At 50.0% G+C, this 26,357-nt stretch overlaps 1 protein-coding gene across 2 annotated transcripts in view; it reads left to right on the top strand.

The window, feature by feature from the left end:
- The first annotated feature begins 6,777 nt into the window (after positions 1-6,777).
- NOS1 (nitric oxide synthase 1) overlaps positions 6,778-26,357 on the top strand; it is a 174,477-nt gene continuing 154,897 nt past the window's right edge. Inside the window, exon 1 of one of the 2 annotated variants that reach the window (XM_075898163.2) lies at positions 6,778-7,021. The gene's annotated coding sequence lies outside the window, so the exon portion shown is untranslated. Of the gene's footprint in view, positions 7,022-8,160; positions 8,857-26,357 lie in introns of those variants that run through there. The other variant, XM_075898160.2, reaches the window with a different exon arrangement.

Genomic DNA, 26,357 nt, shown 5'->3' on the forward strand with positions numbered 1-26,357 from the left:
GGCTTTGATGTCGGCAGGGGAGCGTCCAGACTAGCGCGCTGAGCGGACAAACAGCTGATCAGCTGTTTGTCGGCTCAGCGCGGCAGCCATGTAAATGTAAATGAAGCCGTGATTATTTAAATCGCCGCTTCATTTGCCTTTGCCTATGTGTCTAATCTACATGCCTCTGACGACAGAGGCATGTAGTCTAGACACAGCCTTAACGTCTTCTCTGGAAAGACTCCTTCCTCCATAACGGCTTGGAGCACAGTGCATCAGCCTTTGTGGGACAAAGGGCTCAGTTAATCCAGCTGGTGTTTGGATTTGTGGCAGGGTGGCTAGATGTTTGAAACCAGCTGCTTTGGCCATTGCCCCTTGAGCGCTGAACGAGCGAATAACTAGCACATGTGCCATGAAAAGGTCGATCCCACAAGGCTGCAATGGACACAGTACTTTACAGACCCGAGGCTTGGTTTCTTTTTCAAAGGTGCTGAGTTCCCATCACAGTCCAACAGATCTTCCTTGGTTTTCAACAGGAGCTGGACCAAGGAACACCGTCCCTCAAGGGCCTGGGCACCTGCCTGCTCTCAGTTTCCACTGAAATGAACAGGAGATGAAGGTGTTCCGTGCCTTGCAGAGCTAGGCCCCAAACTACCAGCCACTTCCTGCCCTGAAGCTCTTGCAGTGTCTACAGAAGACAAGATCAAGTGACTAACTGGCACAGCCAGACACCTGAGCATTGCATTAGAGTTGCATCCCACTACCAAGCTACCTCTCTCCATGGCTTCTTCGGAGCTGGTTGAGGCAGATGAAATCCCAGCCTGTTTGGAGTAGGTTATATCCCTATGTGTACTGTTCACTCTTGCTTCCTTGCCCCTCTACTTATGTTCCCCATGTCTCTGCTCCCTGGGATCAGCAATTCTCTGCAGCACTGACTCACTTGGGATCAGTTTGTATGTTATTGGTTGGGACCTTGGAGGATGTCACACGATAGGCTCTGCTACCAGCTGTCTTGTCCTCTCCTGTCTCAAGAGACATTCGAGCATGTCAGCTGAGCCAACCCACTTCCCCGACCCACGGGATGTCCAGAAGTCACATGACTGCTGCTATCAGGTTCTAGGCCTGAGTACATTATCCCATGGAAGGTGGAGGGGGAAATACTAAACGTGGAGAGTTTTTGCTACATTCAGGCTACTTTGCTTCCAGTCTGAAGTGCTGCCTGGTGCTTGTGCTCAATGAACTCATCCAAGGAAACACCATCCTGAAAACTCTGGAATGCTCATTGGCTAATTATGGGACTACCCTCAGAACTGGCACATTCAGGCTATGTCTACACTGCAGAGTTTTTGCATAAAACCAGCTGCTTTTTGCGTAAAAACTCGCAGAGCATCCACACCTCAAGCATGTTTTTGTGCAGGAAAATATACAGTGAATTGACAAAACAGAGGGGGGTTTGTGGTGTAGGTATTCCTCTGTCTACGAGGAATAACTCCTTTTTGCTCAAGCGTTCTTGCACAAAAAGGTGTGTGTGGATGGGAAACAGGATTTTGTCGCCAAAAACTCTGCAGTGTAGACAGCCTGAAAAAGCACAGATGCCCTGATGGCCATTCTGTGACTGGCAATCAGCTTTCTTGTGCAAGAAGCCTGCAGTATAGATATAGCCTCAGAGGCTGTACATTCTGGAGTGACATAATTAAATATGGCCATGTCAGGCCCACTGCAATGCATACCCAGGGTAGGCCAGGCTTTTGTAGACAGCTGGTTAGCTCCACATTCATGCAGAACTTATTTACATTAAAACACTGGAGTTTCAGGCTATAAACCAGTGATGTTGGATACCATATTGAGGGGGGTTCATTTACAAAATTTTGAACTCCTAGACTGACCACATGGCTGCTGTTATATGGGCAGCAGACCCGGGCTAAGAAGTCCTCAACTGTCATTTGTTTGATGAAATCTGCCATTTTGGGTCCTGGTCTGGTTTTTATTCTTTGTCTGAAAATTTTTTCAGTCATTTCCATGTATGTAATCCTGACTTTTGAGCTGTTCTGTTTCAGCAAATCAGGCACCTAGCAAGTTTCTTTTCTCTGGTTGGCTTAGCATCACCCTGATGTCCACGGTGAGCAATCAGGATTAAGAATTAAAAAAATATTTGAAGTGAATGTATAATTTCCCTAAGCATTCCATCCGGTTAACTAGATTCTTAGAATGGACGAGGGGAGCACACCGGGGATGAAGGAAATGTGTAATCATTACTGGAATTTTTTAAATAGACAATTATTTTTCAGGGTTCACCGATCTGTAGGGTGATATAGTAGGGCCTGACTGTCTCTTCCGTTACTACCATTCTAAGCTGCCCTGCTGCACATAGGAACCAATTCCCCAGAAGATGTCTTAACTCAGGGTTGAGGAACCTCAGGTCCAGGGGCCAGGAGCACCCTGGATCTGGTCCCCAAGGCTCAGCGTTGGGGAGCCCATGCTGGCGCTGCTGCCACCCACCCACAGGGCTGGAGTACATAAAATCTACTAGCCTGGGCCCCCACTAGGCTCTGGAATGCCAGAGGAATGTGGGGAGTATCTTTCTCCTTCCCAGCCAGAGACTTCTCACTTTGCTTCTCTCTTGTGTGTGGCCCCTGACTGATTTTTCTGTGGGTCAGCAGCCCCCAACCCAAAAAAGGTTCCTCACCCCTGGTCTAAGTGTTCCCAGCTGCTGGCATTGCTCCTTGAGGCTGTAGGCAACGTGGCTTAAGATATGGTGTGTGGGTCAAACTGAGGGTTGCAAAGAAATGTGAGGCTGGATGGTAGTGACTTCTGACTTCCTTTCTCACAGTGTCACATTAGGAAGGCTGGTGGGGTGTGTGTGTATGAAGTGTTGGGGGGGGCAGAGTATGAAAAATATTGTTAGAGAAATATAGTAGCCCAATGTCTGTGAGTCTGTAACGCGGATGAACACAGCCTCACCCCCCGGCCGTGTACATCAGCGCCCCGCCCTCTTCCCCTCCCTCCGTGGTGGCTCTGCTGAGTGCTGCACCCCTCAGCCGGAGTGCCGTGGGGAAGCAGGGGTGGGGCAGTGATGTACACGGCCCCGCCCCCTGACCGTGTACATCACCACCCCGCCTCCCTCCCTTGCGGCAGCCCAGCTGAGCAGGCAGCACTCAGCCAAGAGCCAAGGTGGGAGGGAAGGGGAAGAGAGGCGGGGAAAGATGGAGGGGAGAGAGAGACAGGAGGAGGAGGAGGAGAAGAGAAAGGGAGAGTGAGAGGCAGGAGGGGGAGAAGAGAAAGAAAGAGATGGAGAGAGAGGCAGAAGGTGAAAGAGGCAGGAGGCAGAGGAGAGCTGAGAGGTGGGGAGGCAGTAGGAGGAGAGAGAGAGAGAGTGAGAGACCGGAGGCTCAGGAGAGAAGACCAACGTGGAGGAGAGACCTGAAAATCCCATCTTATGACGGGCTAATTGTCTAGTTCAGTGTTTCCCAATTTTATTTGGCCGAGGAACCCTTTGGATGCAGGAGAAGGGGATGTTGGCTCAGGGAGGGAGCTCCAGGCTAGGGAGTGTTGGGCTCAGGTGGAAGGTTGTTGTGCTGAGCAAGCCATGGGCTTGTGGATATGAGAGTGCAGGAGTTTGGGCTCGATATGTGAGGGACTCAGGGCAAGAAGGTTGTGAGTATGATGGGCTCAGGCCCAGATTTGCCATGTGTGGATGGTGCAGGAGTGTTGTGGCAGAAGACTGAGGATGTGGGGATGCAGGAGTTTGGGGATGTAAGAGGCTCAGGACAGGGGGTTCCAGTGTATGATAGGCTCAGATTTGGGGTCAGGTGGTGCAGGAGTGTTATGATGCTGCAGTGAAATGGGGGTTTGGCCCCAATTGGGGGCTTGTTGGCCTGACTTCATTTTTAAATAAAATATTATGTCGAACTCAAAAAGTTTTAGCCTTCTCTCTATTTATGAGAGGGGTGAGGAACCTGTTTTGAATCAAGGGTCACTGACCCACAGAAAAGTCTGTTGGGGCCACACAAGTGAGATGCAAGAAAAACTTAACAACCCTCCAAAGACCCCCAAGCCTCACTAATGTGGTCCCAAATATGCTGGTGGGGGTAGGGGACAGAGTGCTAGTGGGTGCTGGGGCTGGGGAGAGGGTGCTGCTGGGTGGAAGGATGCTGGCTCAGGTGGCAGGGTGCTGGGGCAAGGAGCTGGGGCAGGCGGTGATGGGGTGCTGGGGTCAGGGACATGGTCCTGCTGGGCACTAGGATGACTGGCAGGGTGCTGGGACAAGGAACAGGGTGCTTCTGGGTGCTAGCATGGATGGCAGGGTGCTGGGGCCGGGGCCAGGGCCAGGGCGGTACTGAGTCCTGTGGTGTGAGGCAGGGTGCTGGGGCCAGGGACAGGGTGGTGCTAGGTGCTAGGTGCTAGGGTGGATGGCAGGGCTGCCAAGGAACAGGATAGGGATGGGGTTCAGGATCTGGGAGGGAGGTGGGGGGTGGAAGGGAGCAAGGTCTGGATGGTAGGTAGGGTGCAGAAGCAGGCTGGATGTAGGGTGTCTGGCCAGGGGGAGGGAGCAGGAGCAGACTGGGGGGTAGGGTGTCTGGCTATGAGGGAGGGTGCAAGGAGGGGACTTGGGTAGGAGTTGGACCTCTCTGGACTGGCACCCTCTGGACCTGACTGGTCCCAGATGAGGGAATTTGGACCAGGGGAGGTCATTTCAGGGCTCCTGGTTCTTGTGCAAGAACTATGATGCTCCTGCTCAGGAATAAGCCCTTTTGTGAAACTGTTCTTGTGCAAGAGGCCAGTGTAGACAGGCAACATGAATTTCTTGCGCAAGAAAGCCCTATGGCTAAAATGGCCTTCGGCACTTTCTTGGGCAACAGAGCGTCCACACTGCCATAGATGCTCTTGTGCAAAAGCCCAGCTCACACATGGCAGTGTGGATGTGTTCTTGCACAAGAAACTGCCAGTGTAGACATAGCCTAAGTGTTTCCTCACATGAGCAAAATTAATTTTGTGTTGTGCACCAGTATTGAGTTCATGTGGCTTGTTTGGATGTGCCACTGTGGCACCCAAGTTATTAATAAATATTTGTAAACCTTTTCTCTCTGCTGCCATGTCTCCTCCCCTTGTTCCATCAGCTCCCCTGGTGCCTGCTGTCTCCCAACTCCTCACCCTCCTCCGCTGTCCTCCTTTTCTTCTCACTGCCCTCAGCTCTCCTGCAACCTGCCCCCCCTCCTCCAGCCCTTCTTTCCTCCCTGTGCCCACTCCTCCAGTAGCCCCACTCTGATCATGTGAGCTACCCCTTCTCATCCCCTCTTCTAACACCTCATTCTACACACCTGCCCTGAGTCTCTCCTCTGGTGCTGGTCCCTCCCCTGCAGGTGTCTGCCCTTCTGCTTCACCACCAGAATCCCCTGGTACCTGCAACTTCCCTTAGCCCTGCACCCTCTTGGTGCCTCCCCCTTCCCTCACTGCTCCTACCTCCTTTGCCCTCTTTTCCCTGATGCCCACCCCCTCACCACCCTCTGCCCCTGTTCCCCTCATGCCCGTGCCCTCACACATGACTTGTTCCATCCCCGCCTTCCTCATGCCCACCCCTTCTTTCAAGCTGTCTCCCAGCACCTCCCTGTCTCTCCTCTAGCCCCCAGTGCCCTTACCCTCTTCCCTCCTCGCATCACCCTGTCCCCCTTCCACTGACACCTCCCCTCCTGCTTTTTTCCTCATTGTCTGCACTTGGCCCCCTGGCATTTGTCTCTCCTCTACTCTGTCCCTTTGGTGCCTTCCCCTCTCTTCCCCCTCTCTCCTCCCCCTCCGCACAAGCCCCTTCGTCTCCCAGCCCTTCTCCTTCCCCTACCTTCTGCCTTCCACTTTGTGAGGCTGGAGTCTGCACTCCGTCCCTGGACTCCGAACCCGCAACTCAGCCATACGGCACAACGCAGTGCTCAGCAGTTTTAAAATCCCGGGCTGTGATGTTACGTCACGCCTGCGCATCTCCCTGCCTACCAGTTTGAGCACGCCGTGCAGGGCAGCAGCAGCCAGGAAGGGGGAGCTCAGTGAAGGTTGCGCACGGTGGGGACGGGGACGGGGGAGAGACTCCCGGGGACCAGGGTGGGAGGACGCATGGGGGAGCCGGGGCTCGCTCCAGTTCCAAATATTGGTGGAGCATGGGCACCACGAGCCCATACAACTCGCTGCCCATGCCTCTGCTGGCTGGCTGGCTCTCTCTCTTTCAGAGGGGGCGGGGGACCACCGGCTCCTCGCAGAACCCATAGCTTTGCTTCGCAGAACCCCAGAGTTCCCTGGAGCACCAATTGGGAAACACTGGTCTAGTTGTTAGAGAATCTCCAAGGATGCTGTAATATAAACCCAGGGATTGAATCTCTCCCTCCTCCCAGCTCCCCCCCCCCCCCCACCCCTGCCACACACACACACATCCACCGCATTTCTCTCATCTGGCCCCAGAAGCAGGGAACTCAGTTGTGGGAGATTGCTGAAAATTTGGCCTTTCTCCTTTCTGACCAAAATGTCCAAACAATCAGTAGCTCTCATCTTGTTATGCTGCAGTGTGCACGGAGGAAACGGCCTCCCCAGCACATAGTAGTCCTCATTAAGAGCAACTAAATAAAGACCACGCTGGAATTCATCTCAGAAAAGGAGTGTGGTGACTTGCCTCACACTTACCTCACAGCAGGCGACCTCTGTCATGTGACATTTTATTCCATTGCAGGGATCTCTCGCCTAAGGAGCCTGTCAGCTGCAATGTGACTGCCTTGTCTCCTGCTTGGAATAACTTAAAAAACAACAAGTAGTCCTGCAGCAACTTAGAGACTAACAAAACATGTGGATGGTATCGTGAGGTTCTGAGGGCACAGCCCACTTCTACAAGACTATTTGTTGTTTTTTAAGTTTTTCTCGTTACAGACTGACTCGGCTACCCCTCTGAAACTTTTGTCTCCTGCTTGGCAGAACTACCTGTCTCATTCACTCTCCACCACGTCCAGAGTCATGCAGGAATGGCTGCTGATGGATAAACATAATGGGAGTCTCCACCAGCATTGCTGAGGTAGGATGTGACAACATACCCCCATGCTAATGTTGGCAGGCCCCGGCAGTTGAGTTAGCCAAGATCCGTCAGAGAAATTTCTCCTGTTGCAGATTCTCCATTATTTCCAGGCAGCAGAGACGCGATTTATAGGACATATGGTTCCTGTGTGTGCCCTGGCAGGCACTAGCCTGTTTAATGGTGACTTGTGGTCAGAAAGAGCTTTGGGAAGAATCCTTTGTAAAGAGCAGTGTTTTTCTTTAGGACCCAAATAGGCACAAACGCCAGCCTGGGGCCTGGATTCTCAGCCCGGGGGGGGTCTATTTAGAGCCACCTTTCTGCAAGCCATAGTTTGGGGTGGTTTTTGGGCCGCTGTAGCTTCTTCCCCCTTCCCCAGGGCCCCTGTGGGAAGCAGGGAATAGTTGGCATGCAGAGCACTTTAGTCATGGAATTACCTCTTCCCACGATGGGAGCTAAGGAACAGGGGTGATGCAATCTCTGTCCTCACTCTTTAGATGCCTGTGGGGTGTTCTCAAACAGCAGCATAGGGGACTGATAGAGCACATCCAGGGTGTGTCTACACTGCACTGTAAGTCAATATAGGCTACGCAGTTTGAGCTGCACAAATTGGGTATCTTATTTCATTGTTATTTTGAAATAGCTTATTTTGAAATTTGGTGCTGACTACACAGCGCTTATTTAGAAATAAATCGCTATTCCAAAACATCCCTTATTCCTCATGGAATAAGATTTACAGGGACATGGGAATAGCGAGCCCATTATATTTTGAAATAACGGGCACACTCAAAAGGTATGCTGAAATAGCGCTGCAGTGTAGCGGTTACCATACGCAGCACACAACACCCAGCTCAATGGGATGCAGGCTCTTGCACCTGGGTTTCTACACTCACTATTGAGCATCTGCACTACTCTGTAATGCTGGGTTACTCACAGCTGTGGTAAGATAGCCATACAGCACCCTGGAGCCCTTTGGACTCAGCTCTGTGACTTGAGCTGTGTCCACACTGCAAAATGCCAGGGCTTGGAACAGCACCATGGGACCTGGCCTGTGACCCACCCACCAAGCAGGGCCTTAGGACCAAGGTCCTGAATGCCTGAGACCTGAGTCAGATGGATCAGTGTGTGGATGGAAGGGTGGCGTGGGCTCAAACCAGTTCAGAGCCAGGGCTTCATGCACAATATGGACGTACCCTTGGATTCCCTGGGAGTCAGGCCCCCTGGGTGGCATGGGTATGGCTATCTCCTGGTGCATTGAACTGAGCTGCTGTTTCCTTTAGCCCGTCACTGTGCATTGGAGAATCACTTGTGGGAATCTGCTTTCAAAGGGGAAGCCTTTCTGGGACCACATGAGACATTCAGGCTGTAGCAGGGCCAGGGGAGAGAAGAGATGCGTCTCTGTAAAAGGTGCCAAGATGGGATCGGGAAGCCCTCCAAAACTCACGGTAATGGTGGAAAGATCTCCATGAAGCGAGAGCAACCCAGAGCCTTTCAGAAACCCAGTGGGGCTCCTGCCAGTGCGTAATACAAGCACGGCCCAAAAAGGAACACACAGGGCTGGGGGTGGGTGGCATACCAGTCCCCAGGCGGCCTCCTGAGCCAGCGTTGCGGCAAAGCTTGCTAGCAAGGGGAAGGCACAGGTTGCTGTTCCCAGGTGGTGTCAATTAATCCTGCTTCATTCAGAGTAACACAGGCAGCCGAGGCTGGTGAGGGCTCCTGCTGATTAATTACCACTTAGCCTCCAGATGGGAAAGGCAGCGCTAGAGCCGGGGTTAGTCTGAAAGTGAAGGGGAGAGGAGATGGCTGGACTGGAGCGCCGCTTCAGAAGGGCAAGCCGAGTGAGTACGCTCTCTGCCAGTCCCTTTACGGTCCCTGTACCTGGAGCTGCGTGGGCTTCCCCGACTCAGCACAGGGGAGATAGCCCATGGCAGGCCTGTCGGCTCCAGTGAAAGGCTTCATTCCATTCCTAGGAGCGTGTCCCTGGCTCGGGCGTGGCATCTGCTGTGGCTCTGTGGTGGTCCCCTGACTGTGTAGCCAGTGCGCTGGTTTGGTGATGTTCCGGTATTTCCCCAACCTTCCTTAAAGAGCTGCGGGGGAAGGAAGAGAATCCACTCCCTGGGGTCTCTCTTGGACTGTGCTGAGCGATGGCGATGATGCTGTTTTAGGAGCTGTTACGTTGGCAAGGGCATTGCCCTCTGTGCTCCTGGGCAAGAGGACAGGAGAGCCACGAGGCGGGGGGGCAAAGCCTGTGACCTGCACTAAGCTCTTTCCCTTGAAGGTTTGGGCTGTGGTAGCACCCAGGGTTGTATGCTGGGGTGTTTGTTCTCTCCGGGCAGACAGGAAACTGTCTGCCTGTTTCATTTCCAAATATAGCCCAGGTGGCTCTGCCAAGGGTCTCTGGCACCCAAGCAGCCTGCTTGCCAGCAATCGCAGCCTTTGCTGTCGTCTGTGTCATAAATTCTATGTGATCGGGAGGGGCGGAGGGGAAGGGGGGATTGCTCTCCATAGCAACTACCCTGCTTCCCAGTTGGCGTCTAAAGGTCATATTATTTATTTATATTTTTGCTTGTATTTCAGTAGTGTCTAGGAGCCGCCAGAACTGGAGTGTGCGAGGTGCTGTATAAATGGGTTATGTTAGGCCTGGGGGGAGTGTCTTTCAGTTGCCATTCTCCAGATTGATCCTTGGCTCCTGAATGGTGGCACCAGCAGTGCCAGAAGTTAGGTGAAATGGCCGGCGATGTCACCCCAAGTTACTCTCTCTCCGCTATCTGCTTGAGGCTCTGAGTAATAGAATGTCCGTGTCATGAGGGCACCTTTTGCTGTGTCTGGGTTTCACACCGCTGGTCAGAGTTCTTTGGAACCCTTCGAAAGGGGGAACCGTGTTACTATCTGAAGGGGAAAGTTCTGTGGTACATAGGCAGTCATTCAGATTTCTGAGCGCTCTGCAGGCAGGGAACAGGCTTTTGTGTTATGTTTGTACAACACCTAGCACCATGGGGGTATGGGGCTTCGAGATGCTATGTCAATATATATAATATTCCTGTGACCGCATTCTGTAGGGTGGCTGTCAATGCCTGCAGAAAGGAGATTGCTGTGTATGGGAAAACTGCAGATTTCTGTAGTGATTTCTGTGCTGGTGAACGCTATTGGTTTCATCCCTCTCAGGATAAGGAGAACCCTCTGTAAAGGTGGGCTGAAGCAAGTGGATGCTATGTAGACTTCACCTTTTTATTTTTCCCCTGGAAATCTTTCTTCTCATTCTCCCAGCCAGGATCCTATCAGAGTTCAAGCCAGCCTTTCCAGTTGCTAAAGTTGGGATGGGTTTGGAATCAGACTAACAGTTCCCCCATCTCTAGTTCAAACAGTTAAAGAAAAAAAGAAGTACTGAGTTTTCTGTTTGTCTGCTTTGGTGTTTGAGCTTCATTTAGTGCTGAACCTCCCTCCCTTCCCTTAACCCCCTCCCATCTTGTTTTCGCTGCGCAAACTTCAGTTTTGGTCTGTGCCACCATCCCAGTCAGTGCCATGGGAAATGAAACTCAGAGACCAGTCCAGACATGAATTGGGGAAAAGCCAGTGTTTGAGATGGGGAGAGAACCTCCTGCAGCCTCCAGCCTTTCCCAGGGCCAGGTGTTCTGTCAGCAGGCATGGCCAATGAGGGAGTGTTCCGTAACAGCAGGGAAGTAACTCCAGGCTATGAGATGATGGGAGGGGGCGGTATGGATGGACGCGATGCTAGCATGGCCGGGCAATGTGGCACAACAGTCAGTATGACACTATTCTCCTGCATAGAGGCTGGCCTCACTTCTGCTAGATAACTGTGATACCTGGACCCTGCAGGCCAACCTCTCCAAGGGCCTGTGACACATGGACAGATAGTTGCAACTAACCTGCCTTCACTAACCAGTATTTCCGTGGCATCCTTTTACATTACGATCTCAAAGCACTTTACAGACATTGAGTCTCACGACATCCTTTTGAGTAGGTGGTGTGCTTTCTCTATTGTACACATGGGGAAACTGAGGCACAATGGGATTGGGTCACATAGTGAGTGGCCTAGATGAGATTAGAACCACTGTTTTCATCATCCCTTCCCCCTCTTAGCATTGTCTGTTAATGGATTCCTCCCTCTTAATGCCCAGTGCAGGAAGTAATGGAGCTCAATAACCCATGTGTTCATTAACTCCCTCAATTCTGTGGAGTGACACATGGATACTCCTCCCACAAACCCTCTGAAAATCGGCCCCTTCATGTTCCCTCAGCAGGTGTATGAGCGTGTATTTATGTAGGATACCGATGACGGTTAAAACATGCATAAGCACCAAATTGCAGTGGTGCCATCTTGATGCCTAAGGGGAACAAGCTGTTAGCAGTGTCTCATGTTTCAATTACTATCGCTATTTTCAGGGTTGTAAATCCTAGGGCTGTGGCCTTCAGTAGAGCTCTCTTCCTGTGAGCAATTGTATTTAGTGCTTCAAAACTCTGAGCTTGACTTTGGCTTCTTCTCACACTCCCAGAATGCTGAACAGGAGAAGTCTTGCTTTGAATCCGGAGGCATATTGGACCAGTTGTTTGAATCAGCTCGCCACAACTTGGTATCTGGCTCCTGAGAGTAGCCTAGCCTGACAGGTACATGAAGAAGCAGAGGGTTTTGGGCACCTCTGCAGTGCAAGAGAAGGTGTGATGGTAGATAGGCACACCTGTGCCAGCCATACTCCAAGACTGCGTCTAGACTGGCAAGATTTTGTGCAAAAGAGGCTGCTTTTGTGCAAAATTTTGCTGCCTGTCTACACTGGCTGCGAGTATTTGTGCAAGAACACTGACTTTGTACTGTACAAAATCAATGGTTCTTGTGCAAATACTCAGACACTCCTGCTCAGGGATAAGCCCTCTTGCGCAAGTATTCTTGCACAAGGGGGCCAGAGTAGACAGCCAAGTTAATTTCTTGCACAAGAAAGCCCGATGTCTATAATGGCCATCGGCGCTTTCTTGCGCAAGAGAGTGTCTACACTGGCATGGATGCTTTTGTGCAAAAGCAAATCTTTTGCGCAAAGGCACATGCCAGTATAGACGCTCTCTTGCGCAAATACTTTTAACGGAAAAACTTTTCCATTAAAAGTATTTGCACAAAATCATGCCAGTCTAGACGCAGCCCAATTGGGCCTCAGTTGGAGTACTGTGTCCAGTTCTGGGCACCACATTTCAAGAAAGACATGGAGAAACTGGAAAAGGTCCAGAGAAGGGGCAACAAAAATGATTAAAGGTCTAGAAACCATGAGTTATGAGGGAAGACTGAAAGAACTGGGCTTGTTTAATTTGGAAAAGAGAAGACTGAGAAAGGACATGATGGCAGTTTTCAAGTTACATACCAAGTATGTAAAAGGGTGTTATAAGGGGGAGGAATTATTCTCCTTGGCCTCTGAGAATAGGACGAGAAGCAATGGGCTTAAATTGCAGCAAGGGAGGTTTAGGCTGGGCATTAGGAATTTTTTCCTAATGTCCAACCTAAGCCCCCTTTCCTGCAATTTAAGCCAATTTGTTTCTTGTCCTAACTGTCAGGGTGGTCAAACAGTGGAATAAGTTGCCTAGGGAGGTTGTGGAATCTCCATCTCTGGAGATATTTAAGAGCAGGTTAGACAGACACCTGTCAGGGATGGTCTAGACAGTATTTGATTCTGCCATGAGGGCAGGGGACTGGACTCAATCTCTTGTGGTCTCTTCCAGTTCTAGGATTCTATGATTTCTCTGGTGTTTATCTAGCAGCACCTAGCCTGGAAACATGCATGAACACAGCTGTTTAGTGCATGGTGCTGGCTGGGTGTTCAGAGCCTATGTGATGCTCTGCGTCTCTGTGATGAAGTCGGGAACCAAGGGAAAAAGAGTGGCCTTGCCTTTGAACTGCTGGGCCCGCTCTGTCTTATGTCCTGTGGTGTGTCTGGTGGGGACCTCCAACTGAGATCCCATCTGTTCCAATTCTGTTGGGAGACGCTGCCTCGAGGCCAGAGTAGGCATAGACAGGCTCTGCTGCTTGTGCACTGTACATTGCCCTTCTTGGTTGGGAGCGGGGAGATGGACCAGTCTCATTGTAAATGTGGCTCTGTGCACCCAGTTCTCTGCCTTCACCCGCAGTCATAAAAGGAAACCAGTTCAATTGCTTCAAACAGACTCTTTTTTCAGGCAGGGTCCTCTGACTTCAGCGGGGAGCCTGCCCTGAGTCCAGAGCTGGCTGTCCTGGCCTGTAGCATCTATCCTTCTAGTCTCTGTATAAATAGATTGTTCTGTTCCTGGTTTTCCACAACCTACAACAATAATTCTGGCCAGATAAGAGACTAGGGACTATTTGGGAAGGCTCCAGGGGTCTCCTTGGCTTTAAGGAGCATGGCTGAGTAGGTCTCAGTGAGACTGATGGTGGGGGCAGTGCTCCCAAAGGGAAAGACACACCTGGCATTACACCCACTTAAAGCAAGAAACACAATGAAAGAGAGGCTGGGTGCGTGGGAAGCTCTCTCTGTCGCTGGTTCTTGCTGAACTTGGGCCAGCAGCAACCTCCAAGGCATCTGAGCCGCTCCGTGCTTTGCAAGCTCTGTGTTTCACACCTACCCCACCCTTCCCAGTCTGCCACTTTTGGGGGGGGGGGGGAAGACCCTGACCGCCAGGCTGTGGGGAGTCCCGCTGACTCTTAAATTTGAGTCTCCTCTGCACTTTACGGATGGGCCTGGGGCATGGGAGCCCTTTCTGTGGATGCAGCTAGTGATAAGCAGCCTGCGTTGCTACCAGACAGAGCTCTGATTAACACCTGACTTTTCTTCCCTGGCCTGGTGAGAGAGACTCCCACTCAGACTTGAAGCTGGGTCTCCCATAGTACCTGGCATTCACGCCTCATCTTGCAGCGGATGCATTTTGTGTGTGAAGGATTGGCGTGCTATGGCTTTGTACCGTGGCAGGCCTGGGGCGAGAGGAGGTGGAGGAAAGAGAAATTTCAGCAGAAAATCTAAATGAAAGGCTTAGCAGATCCCTGTTCTAATGTCGCAGGTTATTACCTGGAACTTCATGTAACTGGCCACAGGAACTGCCCCCTCGATAGGGACAGAGAAGCCGCTCTATCCCCTGGCAGGAACCCTTGTGTATCCAGCCTCGTTTCTGAATGATCACCCACAGTCTGGGTGAGGAAACCAGCTCTGTAGGGGAATGAACAGGAAAAGCCTGGACACACCAGCTAGGGTATGTCTACACTACAAAGTTAGTTTGAACTAACGGATGTTAGTTCGAACTAACTTTAATAGGCGCTACACTAGCGCTCCATTAATTCGAATTTAATTCGAACTAACGGAGTGCTTAGTTCGAACTAGGAAAACCTCCTTTTACAAGGATTAAGCCTAGTTCGAACTAGCTAGTTCGAATTAAGGGGTGTGTAGCCCCTTAATTCGAACTAGTGGGAGGCTAGCCCTCCCCAGCTTTCCCTGGTGGCCACTCTGGCCAACACCAGGGAAACTCGTCTGCCCCCCTCCCGGCCCCGGACCCCTTAAAGGGGCACGGGCTGGCTACGGTGCCCATGCCAGGTGCAAGCCTGCCAGCACCCAGCTAGCAGACCCTGTACCTGGCACGGCTCGAGCCACCCACCCAATGCCCCCCAGCCCTCCCCCTCTTCCCAGGACCAGGCTGGTGGCTCCCAGGAGCTTTCCTGGGACCGCAAGAGGCGGGCACCCGCCTGGGCTAGTGCAGATATCGTGGACCTCGTCCACAATCTCCACACTAGACACAGGAAAGTGGCTGGCTAGGGCAGGAGAGCTGCCAGCCTGGCCACCCAGGAGCAGGAGTGCATGAAAATCAAGGGGGCCCACTAAGACCCCCGACCCTGAGCCCTGAGCTTACAATGGCCGTCCTGGGTCAGACCAAAGGTCCATCTAGCCCAGTAGCCTGTCTGCCGACAGAGGCCAACCCTAGGGACCCTGGAGAGGATGGACTGAAGACAGTGACCAAGCCATTTGACTCGTGACATCCCTCTTCAGCCTTCCACAAACCTTGGGCAGGGACACCACTCTTACCCCCTGGCTAATACCACTCTATGGACCCAACCTCCATGACTTGATCTCACTTCTCTTTAAACTCCGTTCTAGTTGTAGCCTTCACAGCCTCCTGCAGCAAGGAGTTCCACAGGTTGACTCTTTGCTTTGTGGAAAAAGAACTTTCTGTTACTAGTTTGAAGCCTGCTACCCATTCCTTTCCTTTGGTGTCCTCTAGTCCTTCTTTATGGGAACTAATGAAGAACTTTTCTGTATGTACCCTCTGCACCCAACTCCTGCTTTTAGAAACCTCTATCCTTGTCCCCCCTCCGTCTCCTCTTTTCTAAGCTGAAAAGTCCCAGTCTCTTTAGCCTCTCTTCATATGGGACCTGTTCCCAACCCCTGATCATTTTAGTTGCCCTCCCCTCTCCCAGCCTCTCTCTTCCCCTCTCCCACCTCCTTTTCCCAGTCTCCCCCAGTTTTGTTCAATAAAGACAGATTCCATTTTGGAAGACACGTTTTCTTTATTTTATACATCAAGAAGAGGGGCTAGGGAAGGGTAAGTGGAAGGAGGTGAGGGAGGAATGGGGTACGAGCCCCCAATGGGGAGGACTGGGCTGGCTCTGCGGGCTTCTGGGGATGGAAGCTCTCCTGCAGCCCCCCAATTGCCCCCTCTCCACAGATGGCAGCCTGCGGCAAGTGCAGCTGGACTGATGGCCGAGTGCTGTGATGTGCCCAGTGTGGGCACTCAGGGCACTCCAAGCCAGGACTGCTTTGCAAGTGGGGCACCCCTGAGAACTTTCTGTCCGCGGTGGGGGTCGGGTCCCTTTAAGCACAGCCCTCGGCTAGCCTGAGGCAGCAGCTCCACACTCTAAGTCCTAATCTGATGCCCTGCCGGCACTGCTTCCGGCCATCCTTAACTTCTGTTCAGGGTCCACTCAGTGTGGACATGCTAGTTCGAATTAGCAAAACGCTAATTCGAACTAGTTTTTTAGTCTGGATCCGTTAGTTCGAATTAGCTTAGTCCGAATTAACTAATTCGAACTAAGTTAGTTCGAAATAGCGCTGTAGTGTAGACATACCCCCTCTGACGTAGTCTCTTGCAAGCTGGGTTTCCCATTGCTTCAGGCAGGGGTGCTCTAGCTCCCGATGACCGGGGGCTCTGTAAGTGACAGAGATTCCCCTGCACTCGAGTTTTAGCACAGACCTCACTCTGGCTGGTATGTCCCTGAGTATACCCAGCACAGTCTTGCTCTTTCTCAAGTGGGCCAGGTAAGCTGGCTTCATCTCCTGTTCTGTATGTTCTTATATTATGAAGCTTGGATTTCTGGTCAGAAGGAAAGTTTGGCTTCAGCTAACGGAGCTTATAGTTCAATGGCCCTGGAGTGTCTTTTGAGGACTTCTAGGCCTATCTTCTTCTCCTGGGGTCACACCTAGGGACCAGCCAAGAACAGGGCTTCATTGTGCTTGGTTCTGTACAGCCAATAATAGTCCCTAGCCCAAAGAACTTATCATGTAAGTAGACCAGACGAAGGTAGGGGAGAGGAATATAACATGCAGGAAGAGAGAATGACACATTTATTTAGCAAATGTTTGCACACAAATAGCAAGCACACATTCAACAACAATGGAATGGATAGGGAGATCTGGGGACAAGTTTTAGGGTTAGGGTGAGGAGGCCAACCCAGTGGTAGGTCCACAATACTTTTTGCGTATCTATTTTTGTTTGTTTCTCAGGACTCAGAACTTGCTTTTTTTTTTTTTTTTTCTTTCAAAGACTCCACTGTGACTGTTTCTGTCCCACCTCGTTTTTATTGGATGTCTTCAATCCATAAGCCTCTAAGGACTTTAGATCAGGGTGCAGTGCTCCCCATTCTACAGCTGGTGAAACTGAGGCATGGAACAATGTCAGGGGACTTGCTCAAAATGACACAGGTCAGTAAGAACTTGAAGCAGAAGCCCTGCCTGTCTGCTAGACTGTACGGCTCAGTTCCTTTCCAGCCTGCACCTTGGAACCCTCCTTCCATTATTCATGAACTTTCCTTTTTTTTTTTTTTTTTTTTTTTTTTAAACATTGTCTCTCACAGGTTAGAGGAGGGGGTAATTATGCTGCTGCCCATTTGATGTGCAGTGGGGGCGAGAGTGGTGATGTCAGAACTTTTCACCTGTCGCTCAATAGGGAAGATGCCAAGTGCTCCCTAGAATGCCTACATTCAATTATGAAAATTACCTGCTGTAAACCCATTTCGCTCTACTTTTCCCATCTCTCTGCGTTGTTCCCCCCCCCCATAAAGTGGCTTCGTTATGGATGATATTAACAGACTCAATCATCCCTTCCTGTTAGCTCTTGGCTGGGCATCTCAAGGAAAAGAAGGACCAGGAGTTTAAAAACGAAGGTGTCAGAATCCCACACATCTGTTTAACAGGCTTTTTTTTTTTTTGGTTGTTTTGTTGTGTGGGTGTGTGTGTGTGTGTGTGTGCGCCCCGTATTAATGATAATTAGTCCCTTTGATGTTCTGTGGTTCTCTGACACATAGGGTTCAGAGGGCTCCTGATACAAAGGAGGCTGGCATTGTTGAAGAATTTCTGTGTCTGAAAGAGCCAAATGCGCCGTGTCAAACATGCTGCAAAGAGGAATCTTGTTTCTTTCACGGTAGAACCACATGGACAAAAAAGGCTGACGAGCTTTCAGCTGGCGTCCCCTAATAGGCAAACGTGTCATGAGTAAGTATGTAGGAGCCGCATTATGCTTCCTGCTTTTAGAAAATAAGACTGGAGTGTGTGGAATTCAGCGTGTTTACATGTGCAGAAATCTAGCACACCAGGGACTCACGCCTAGTGAGAACAGGACTCAGAACCAGCCTGGCACAGACTTCAGGTTTCTAACCTTTATTCCAGAGGAACAAGGTTATGCTGCTCATGGGACCCAGTACCATAGTCTGCTTGGGCCACGTCTGGAGTGGGAGAACAGGCTGTGTTTGCAGAACAGTTTGGCCGACTGCTGTGGTTTTAAACAAGACTTTGCGCCAACTCTAGACAGGCAATGAGTGGTTTTTGTTTTTAAGTGTGCTGGCTAGATGTGGTCGCACTTAGAACCATCATGAAAGACAGTCCCTGGGACCCTGCGGTGTCAGTAGACAAAACGGAGACAAAACCCACCCCACCACCCTACCTTCAGGACGTCTCTTATATCCAATGAGGCAGTGTGGGAGAAGAGCACAATGATGCCAGGTGGGTATAGGAAGCTGAGGCCCAGGGAGCTTGTGTCTCAGATTTTCCATTGCCTTGCACCTTGTATAGTCCCTTATTACCAGGCTGCTGCTACACTCATGTCAGAGACCAGTGCACAGTGGGTCCAAGTGGCCCTGCAAAATGAAGGGATGAGTGTGATCCTAGTGACTTGCCCAAGATAAGCCAGGAATGTTGGAGCAGACTTGGTGCAAGGCCAGCCGTTCTGGCGGATGAAGTGACCATTTCCAAAGGAGCATTGCACGGTAACCCACCTTCCATATGGGGAAGGGCCCCATCAGTCACCATGCTAGATGCTGTTGGCTGCTTGTGTGACATGGGTCAGGGAGCCTGCAGTAGTTTCAACCCCAACGCTCTTGCTGCCCGCTGTGAAGGTAATTGCAGTGCTCACTTATCTTGTGGGTGGCCAATTGAGAGACAGGATCAGGAGAAGGCTGAGGTCTCCGACACTGATTCCGTTAACCAACGTAAAGTTTAATTGATATGGTGACTCTAGGATGCATGCTAATTCCCTGCGCTGTTTGACTTTGCAAAAGCTGCCACCGTGGAATCTGCAGGCACCTCTCTCCTGTCTCTTCCTTTGTGGGCAAGGAAAATCGATATAAACCACTTTGACATGCACAGAAGAGATTGTTATCTCTGGATTGAGCCCAGGAGATAAAGCCCAAATGAAATTCCTTCACCACATGAAGGACAAGTAAATGTCTTCTGTGATCTTAGTAAGATGGGGCTTTTTATATATATACAAGTCACCCACTTCTTTATAACTAAGGCTCCTTGATAACTCTGAGTGGAGACTTTCATTAACACATTCCTTAATTTGGATGCTAAGATAGACAGAGGTAGGAGTCGAACATCAAAACTGCATGATATATCCATGACTGGGGCTATCAACTGTGTCAAGAACAGTGAGATGTCAGCCTTGCTTCTTCTATAGGCTGTGGATGGCTTTTTTTAAAAAAAACTTATTTTCACCAAAGTATAATGGAAAACCATAGAGGAAAGGTTACCTGGAAGTGCAAATGCCCAGAGGAGATACCAACAGGGGGAAAATGGTGAAATAGAGCTGTTGCTGGCTGGCCAGCTGTTAAATGTACCGAAGGGCTGAATCACCTGTGCTGCACTGTTTGATACCCCTCTAATTAGCCAAAAGCAGGGACACTCAATTTTTGTTTGGCTGTCTGCAATTTGCAATTAATTTGCTGCCCATTCTTGCTTGCTCTTTTGGGGTATGTAGAGGGCTTTGGACTCCTGGGCTGATGAACCAATATCCTATATAAGAACCCCACATTTCAGCACTAATCTTTTTCTCTCTGATTTCAAAGCTTACATTAGGGATCACTAATTGCATGTAGATTTTAAATGTTTATGGACAATTGTTGTTCATCCCAACAAGTGCCAAACACTTCAGTATCTTCCCAATTCACCCTTAGATGGACAAAAGTAATAGGTGTTCTCGTAGTGTATGGGAGAGCAAAATGGGCATGAAAGACATGAGAATCTTTTCACCTGCCTCTTAAATGAAGCTTGCATTGGTATAGGAGGCAATGGCTGTGCAGCAGTATACACCCAACACTATTCAACAGCGTAGGCTTGGCACTTGAAGAATGCTATAGTCGGCTTGCACCGCACAGAGATTGTAGGCAAGCGGAATATTGTCACCCAGCCTTGAAAGAGGCTAGAATATTGGAACTCCACATCTCTTAGGAGAGGAGAAAGGTAAATTCTCCCAGGAAGTCCTAAGAGACTGGAAAGATCTCTCTCTCCGGAGTGTGATAGCTCTGAGTCAGCACATCAAGCACATGGAAAATGGTACTGTTAGAGGAAATGGTTTTTCTGTTGTATTTGTAATCATCCTTTATTTCTCTGTAATGGTCAGGGGGAGTTTTATCCAGCTTCCTGAGTGAGACTGCTAAGGGTCAGGCTAAAAAGACAGATTAAGAGAAGACACATATTAAAATATTTATCAAAGCCCACAAGGCCAAAATGAATTCAGCTTGCCAAGGCTTTTCCATACAGGGCGAGTACGTGCTTATGTGACTCAATTCAGTACTGCCTACAGGGGATTGTCAAGTGAGCTGTTCCGTCTCCACCCAATAGTGCAGCCAAGGACTGCTTTGGGAACTAGGGGTGTGGATGTGTAGTGTGTTGTGCTGTTGACTGCCAGGTCAACACAGAGAAAAACAACAGCTCTATCTGTCTCCAGGATGCTATGTTAACTGGAGATCAGACTTGGTGATTCTGATGGCCATGGCACGTCTATACCGCAGCATTATTTCAAAGTAACAAGGCGAGTGTCTACACAGCAAGCCCGTTTTTTCGAAATCATTTCAAAATTAACAGGCGACTTATTCTGAAATCCGTAACCCTCATTTCACAAGGAACAACACCTATTCTGAAATAGTTATTTCAAAATAGTGTGTGTAGATGGCGCAGTTATGGTTATTTTGAAATAAGGGGCCTTCAGGGCTTCCCACAGGTGTCTGGCTGGTGAGTCTTGCCCACATGCTCAGGGTTTAGCTAATCGCCATATCTGGGGTCGGGAAGGAATTTTCCTCCAGGGTAGATTGGCAGAGGCCCTGGAGGTTTTTCGCCTTCCTCTGTAGCATGGGGTACAGATCACAGCTAGAGGATTCTCTGCATCTTAGGGTCTTCAAAGTATCTGAAGGCTTCAATATCTGAGATATAGGTGAGAGGATTATTCTAGGAGGCGGTGGGTGAGATTCTGTGGCCTGCACTGTGCAGGGGGTCGGACTAGATGATCATAATGGTCCCTTCTGACCTTAAAGTCTATGAGCCCTGCTGGCCACTCTGGCCACACCCATCAGGACTATCTAATTCCTCTTCCCCTGCAAGCTTTAAAGGTGCAGCCACAGGGGAAACAGTATAGCACAAGGTAGGCCCAGCTCACACCGTGCCACACAACAGCAGCCAGCCCTGTCTTCCCTGCTGCTATGGCAGACCAGAGCACTGCAACTGAACCTCCCATGGCTGCCAGCACAGCTGCAGGCAATTTCCAAGCCCCTGCCCGGGGGCGGAAGAGGGGCGCGCCACCCTACTCTGGTTCAGAGATCCTGGCTCTCATTGAGATCTGGGAAGAGGAGGCAAACCTCCAGGATCTCTGCACCAGATGCAGGAATGTTGGCATTTATGGCCAGCTGGCCAATAGCCTGGGGCAGAGAGGCACATCTGCACCCAGGAGCAGGTGCGGATGAAGGTGAAGGAACTGAAGCAGGCCTATGCGAAGGCCAGGGAGCGCAGCTCCCGCTCACTGGTGGCATTCCAGAGATGCCAGTACTACAACCCCACATTCTGGGAGGAGGGGTCTGTCTCTTTCCCTCCCCCAAGTTGTGGACTGTGGCTGGGAGACGCCCATTGTCACCTTCCCAGAGGGCAGGCCGGGACTGAGGAGGAACAGAGGAATTGGGATCCATGATACCTACCGGCTAGAATCTTATCCCATCCTTGGAGCCATTACCACCCTCCCAAGATGTCGCCTGGGGATCGGATGAAGCCGGAGAAGGCCCATCAGGTGAGCTACATGACTGTCCCTACACAAAGGGAGGCAGTGGGTGGTGAGGGGCCTCATGCTCCTCGCTCAGCCTTCTCGACCTGGGCATCGTGCCCATGGAGTGCAGGTCTGGAGCAAACAGTCACAATGAGGCTGCCAGCAAGGACCCTTGTGCTCTTGCTCACAGGGCTCCTGCACAGCCCTGACTCAGCCCTGAACCCGATGTGGGACACCCTCCCACCAAAAGCCACTGCTAAGGGGGCTAGGGTCCTGGAAACAAACACACACACACACACACACACACACACACACACACACACACACACACACACAGCAGTGCCGCACATGGCATGTGGCCAGGCCTGCACTCTCAGGGCAGCATGCACTCCTGGGCAAGCATGGAGAGGCTGAGGACACTGTGCCCTGCTAGGGGAGTCTGCTGGGTGGGGGAGAAAATAGAGGGGACCCCAGTAGCACCCTCCCTGGCAAGTGGCATCTGCCACTCAAACACCTCCTGCAACACCCTCTCCCATCTTCCTCCAGCAGCCAGGGATGCAAGTCCTCTCCCTGTGGGATGCTGCGACTGCCAGTCCCAATGAGTGCATGGCACAGAAGGAAGCCAAGCTGCCTTCCTCTGTAGCATGGGGTACAGATCACAGCTGGAGGATTCTCTGCATCTTGGGGTCTTCAAAGTATTTGAAGGCTTCAATATCTGAGATATAGGTGAGAGGATTATTCTAGGAGGGGTGGGTGAGATTCTGTGGCCTGCACTGTGCAGGGGGTCCGACTAGATGATCATAATGGTCCCTTCTGACCTTGAAGTCTATGAGCCCCGTCCTCCAACTCCTTCCTGCAAGCTCCTGGCCTGGCCGGCACCTTCCCATGCCTGCTTGTCCCCATGATGTGGAAGTAGTGAGGCTCCCCCGAGAACATCTGCACCCCTTCAAGAAGGGGCCCACTGGCTAGGCCGCCGATGGCCTTGCTCCAAGCATGTTGCCTTCATGGGACCCAAGACCTTGCGGTGTCAGCTCAGACGAGGGGGAAGCTTCAGGCACCCTGTCTGCTGGGATGACTGCCCTTCTCTTCTTCTAAGCTGGACCAGCTGCAAGTGAGGCAGACCCACTTCCTCTGGCCCACAAAAGCTCATCACCTAATAAACTATCTTGTTAGTCTTTAAAGTGCTGCACAGTCCTCTCTTCTGTTTCAGCAAGACCAGACGAACACGGCTATATCTCTATTACACTTCAGGATGAGCTTATTCCAAAATAAGCATGCAGTGTAGATAACTCCTACTTTAAGGGTACATCTCCACATTACAAAACTTCAGCAGAGTCTCCTTCTCTAACCTTCAGAAAGTCCCATCAGATTTCCCTTTTATGCTGTCTATAATTCAGTCTAGAGATGGCTTGGAAGGCCTTGGTGCCTGACATTAATACTTTAAGTATAGCTTTTAATATATTATGGGCTAAAATTGCCAATTCTGCATCTTAGCATGAGACTATGAACAGCAGTTGATGGCCCTTTTCTATTGATTTATGATTCCGAAATACCTGCACCCTTGGGTGGAAGAGTTTATATTGAAGGAATTTAGGAAGAGTTACTTGTACAATGTACAAAGCAAGCAGCATGTGTGACCATTCATACCTCGGTTTGAGTTGCTTAGGAAGACTGGTGCCATATTTATTCCTGTCAAGTCCTTGGGATCCACAGCTCCTCCATCTTCTGCCAGCTCCTCTCAGTGCCACATTATAAAAAGATGGTTTTCCTGGATGCTGTCTGGCAATGCAGATGGGGAGCGACACTCCCACTTCAACGCGAAAGCAAACCCCTGGGCACATTCAAAATCTACGTCTCTCAGGTTATCTGAATGTCCCCCTAATGCTGTGGTCCTCGGATGCATCAGGGCTCAGCTCCTCCAGCTCCCACTGTGGTGATAAATTGGATTTTTTTTCTGCTACACAGGACCAGGACAATGGAAAGTCACCTTGACAAAAACTGGTACAGGTAGCTAGAAAGGACTGCACAGTACATTAATCACAAACTTTCTCACAGTATTTCACAACTTTCCTTTCCCAGTCAAACCTCCAGGCTTGTGGGAACATGCGGTAGAAAGGAGGGCAAGTTAGTGAAACTCAGGCTGGGTTAGGATTGGGTGTAGCTCAGATCATCAGAGAGATCCTTGCTCATGTCACACTTAAGATCTTCTGGAAATCAAAGTGCCAATTCAATTTAAAAAAAAATATTTCTGGGCTCTCGTAGGAGCAGGAAGAGCTGAAATACCACAAACATGTGGTTTCACGAGGATGATAGCCATACTGTTCCCAAGAAGCTATGTTCTATACGAACCCCTCCCTTTCAAAAGCACGCTGATGGTCCCCAGGTATTATTTCTAGCCTTTCTTGGAAGCAGAGAGAGCCAGACCTCTAATGAGTGAGTCAGTTCTCATGTGATTTCCAGACTGGTTTTGCAGAGCCAAAATGTTCCCATGAGTTTCTATACTACCAGGAGCTTTTCCTGATTTCAACCCAAACTCAAATCATCCATCTGTGGACAACAGGTAATGCAGATCCTTTGGGGATCCTCACACTTATGAAGTACCTTCTCCTGGCTCCCCCGTGAAAGGAAGGAATATCAAAGGAAACAGTAGGACAGGAGAGTTCTCTGGGGGCAGCTAGAACCCAGCAGAAACATCAGTGAAGGTCCTAATGGAACCTAATTCCCTAAAGGCAGCTGTATTTAATTGCCAAGTGCCTTGCTACCTAGAGGTATGGCAGATTCTTCATTGCTTCAAGTATTTAAATCAAGACTGGGTGTTTCTAAAAGAGACTCACAAACAAGTTATTAGGCACAATGCAGGAACGAATGGATACATTTCTCTGGCCTCTGTCAAGCAGGAGGTCAGAGCAAGTAGTCACTTAAGGGCCATAAAAATCCATGGTTCTAACAAAAAGGCCCGTGGAAAGAGGGCAATCTCCAGAAAAGGAGGCCACCATGGGATCGCTCCATTCTCCCAGGACCTTCCGTAATTTACTTTGGCAGGATCCAGAAATCAAGCCCATGTACTATGGGTCACTTCACCATTTGTGCAACAAGCCCAGAAACATTGGATCACAGTGCTGGCAAGCAAGTTTTGCTGGAATCACAGCCTGTAAATGCAATCCAGCAGCACAGAAGCCTATGAGAGCATCAGAATCTTCCCTAATGTTCCTTTTTCCATGTAATCCAGGGCTAGTGCTGCCAGACCAATGTCATACCCTTGTAAAGAAGGCACAGCCTCTGCAAAGTCAGAAAAGGCGGGGGAAGCTATACGTAACACAAACAATCTCTTTTCAAATGTGACTCACTCTGTTAAGAAACTGGAGAGCCCTGTAACTGACGGTGGATAGCGGCTGTGGCATTCCGTGGGGTGACCCCCTTTACTCCATTAATGCCTAGGAGACAGATACAGGCCATGCTGATGTTTGGGACTGTCTCACATCTTGACAGTGGGCGAGCTCAAAGGTAGCTGTAAACCACTTCTCTGGCTCTTTAATCTTCAGGTTTCTGGTCCATCCCTGAGGGTACGTCTACACTACAGAGGAAGATCGAAGCTGCTACTGTTGAATTTTTTTCCAGGGTTCAAATTAGCGGGTATAGTTAAGACTGCTAATTCAAACTGAAAGGGGTGCTCTTGTGGATGCCAGTCGTCTTGCTTCCACGAGGAGTAAGGGAAGTCGAAGGAAGAGCGTTCTCCCTTTACCTTCCTGCAGTGTGGACAGTGCCAAAAGCCAAGTTAAGCAACTTTGACTTCAGCTACGCAATTAATGTTGTGTATCTTAATTCGACTTTGTCCTGTAGTGTAGACGTACCCGTGTAGACGTATACATGTAGTGACAACTTAGGCAGATCTCCTTGGCCTGGCTGTGCTGTGTCTCAAGAGATCTGTGGTCATTCTTCTGCTGCTTAGGCTTTGCACATGTTGTGGATTGTGAGAGGTCAGGAAAAGAAACTGAATGGGATCACTGCAGGCCACAGCTGATGCCTCTGTGCAAGAGGAATCCTCAGGAGGTTACCGAAGTTAATAGAAGTTAATAATAGATTGCTTTGTGTTGGACTTAACGAGGTCAAGGTTCTACCGCCTATGTTTTCAGAGTCCTTGTTATAGAATCCAGCCTGTGGTACGAGTACCCTTAGGGGTACTTAAGAGATGTCTGGGGCGGGTATGTCAACATAACTGAAATGTGGGGAAAAAACTGAATTTTTGTTTTAAGTTTTACAGCACTTTATTATTTTTGTACTTTTTACACTCAAAAATGTTATTGCCTGCCTGGCTACGGTTAAGTTGTTTAAACAAATGTGTTGCAATGGTAGAAAAAAAAATTGTCTGAAAACTGTAGGTACTGAGGGTACTCTTTTTTTTTTTTTTTTTTTTTTTTAAAAGGGTGTACTTAATTTTTTTTTTTAAAGGGATACTCTATTAAAAAAAAAAAAAGGTTGAAGAACACTGGTCTAGAACAGTGCAGGCTGCATGCCAGGGAAGAGCAGTGGATTTTTACTATAAACACAGGCTCATGGAAGGCCTAGAAGTAGACTAGCATGA

The sequence above is a fragment of the Pelodiscus sinensis genome, chromosome Z, assembly GCF_052426305.1.
Source record: "Pelodiscus sinensis isolate ZL-2025 chromosome Z, ASM5242630v1, whole genome shotgun sequence".
Lineage (NCBI taxonomy): Eukaryota > Metazoa > Chordata > Testudines > Trionychidae > Pelodiscus > Pelodiscus sinensis.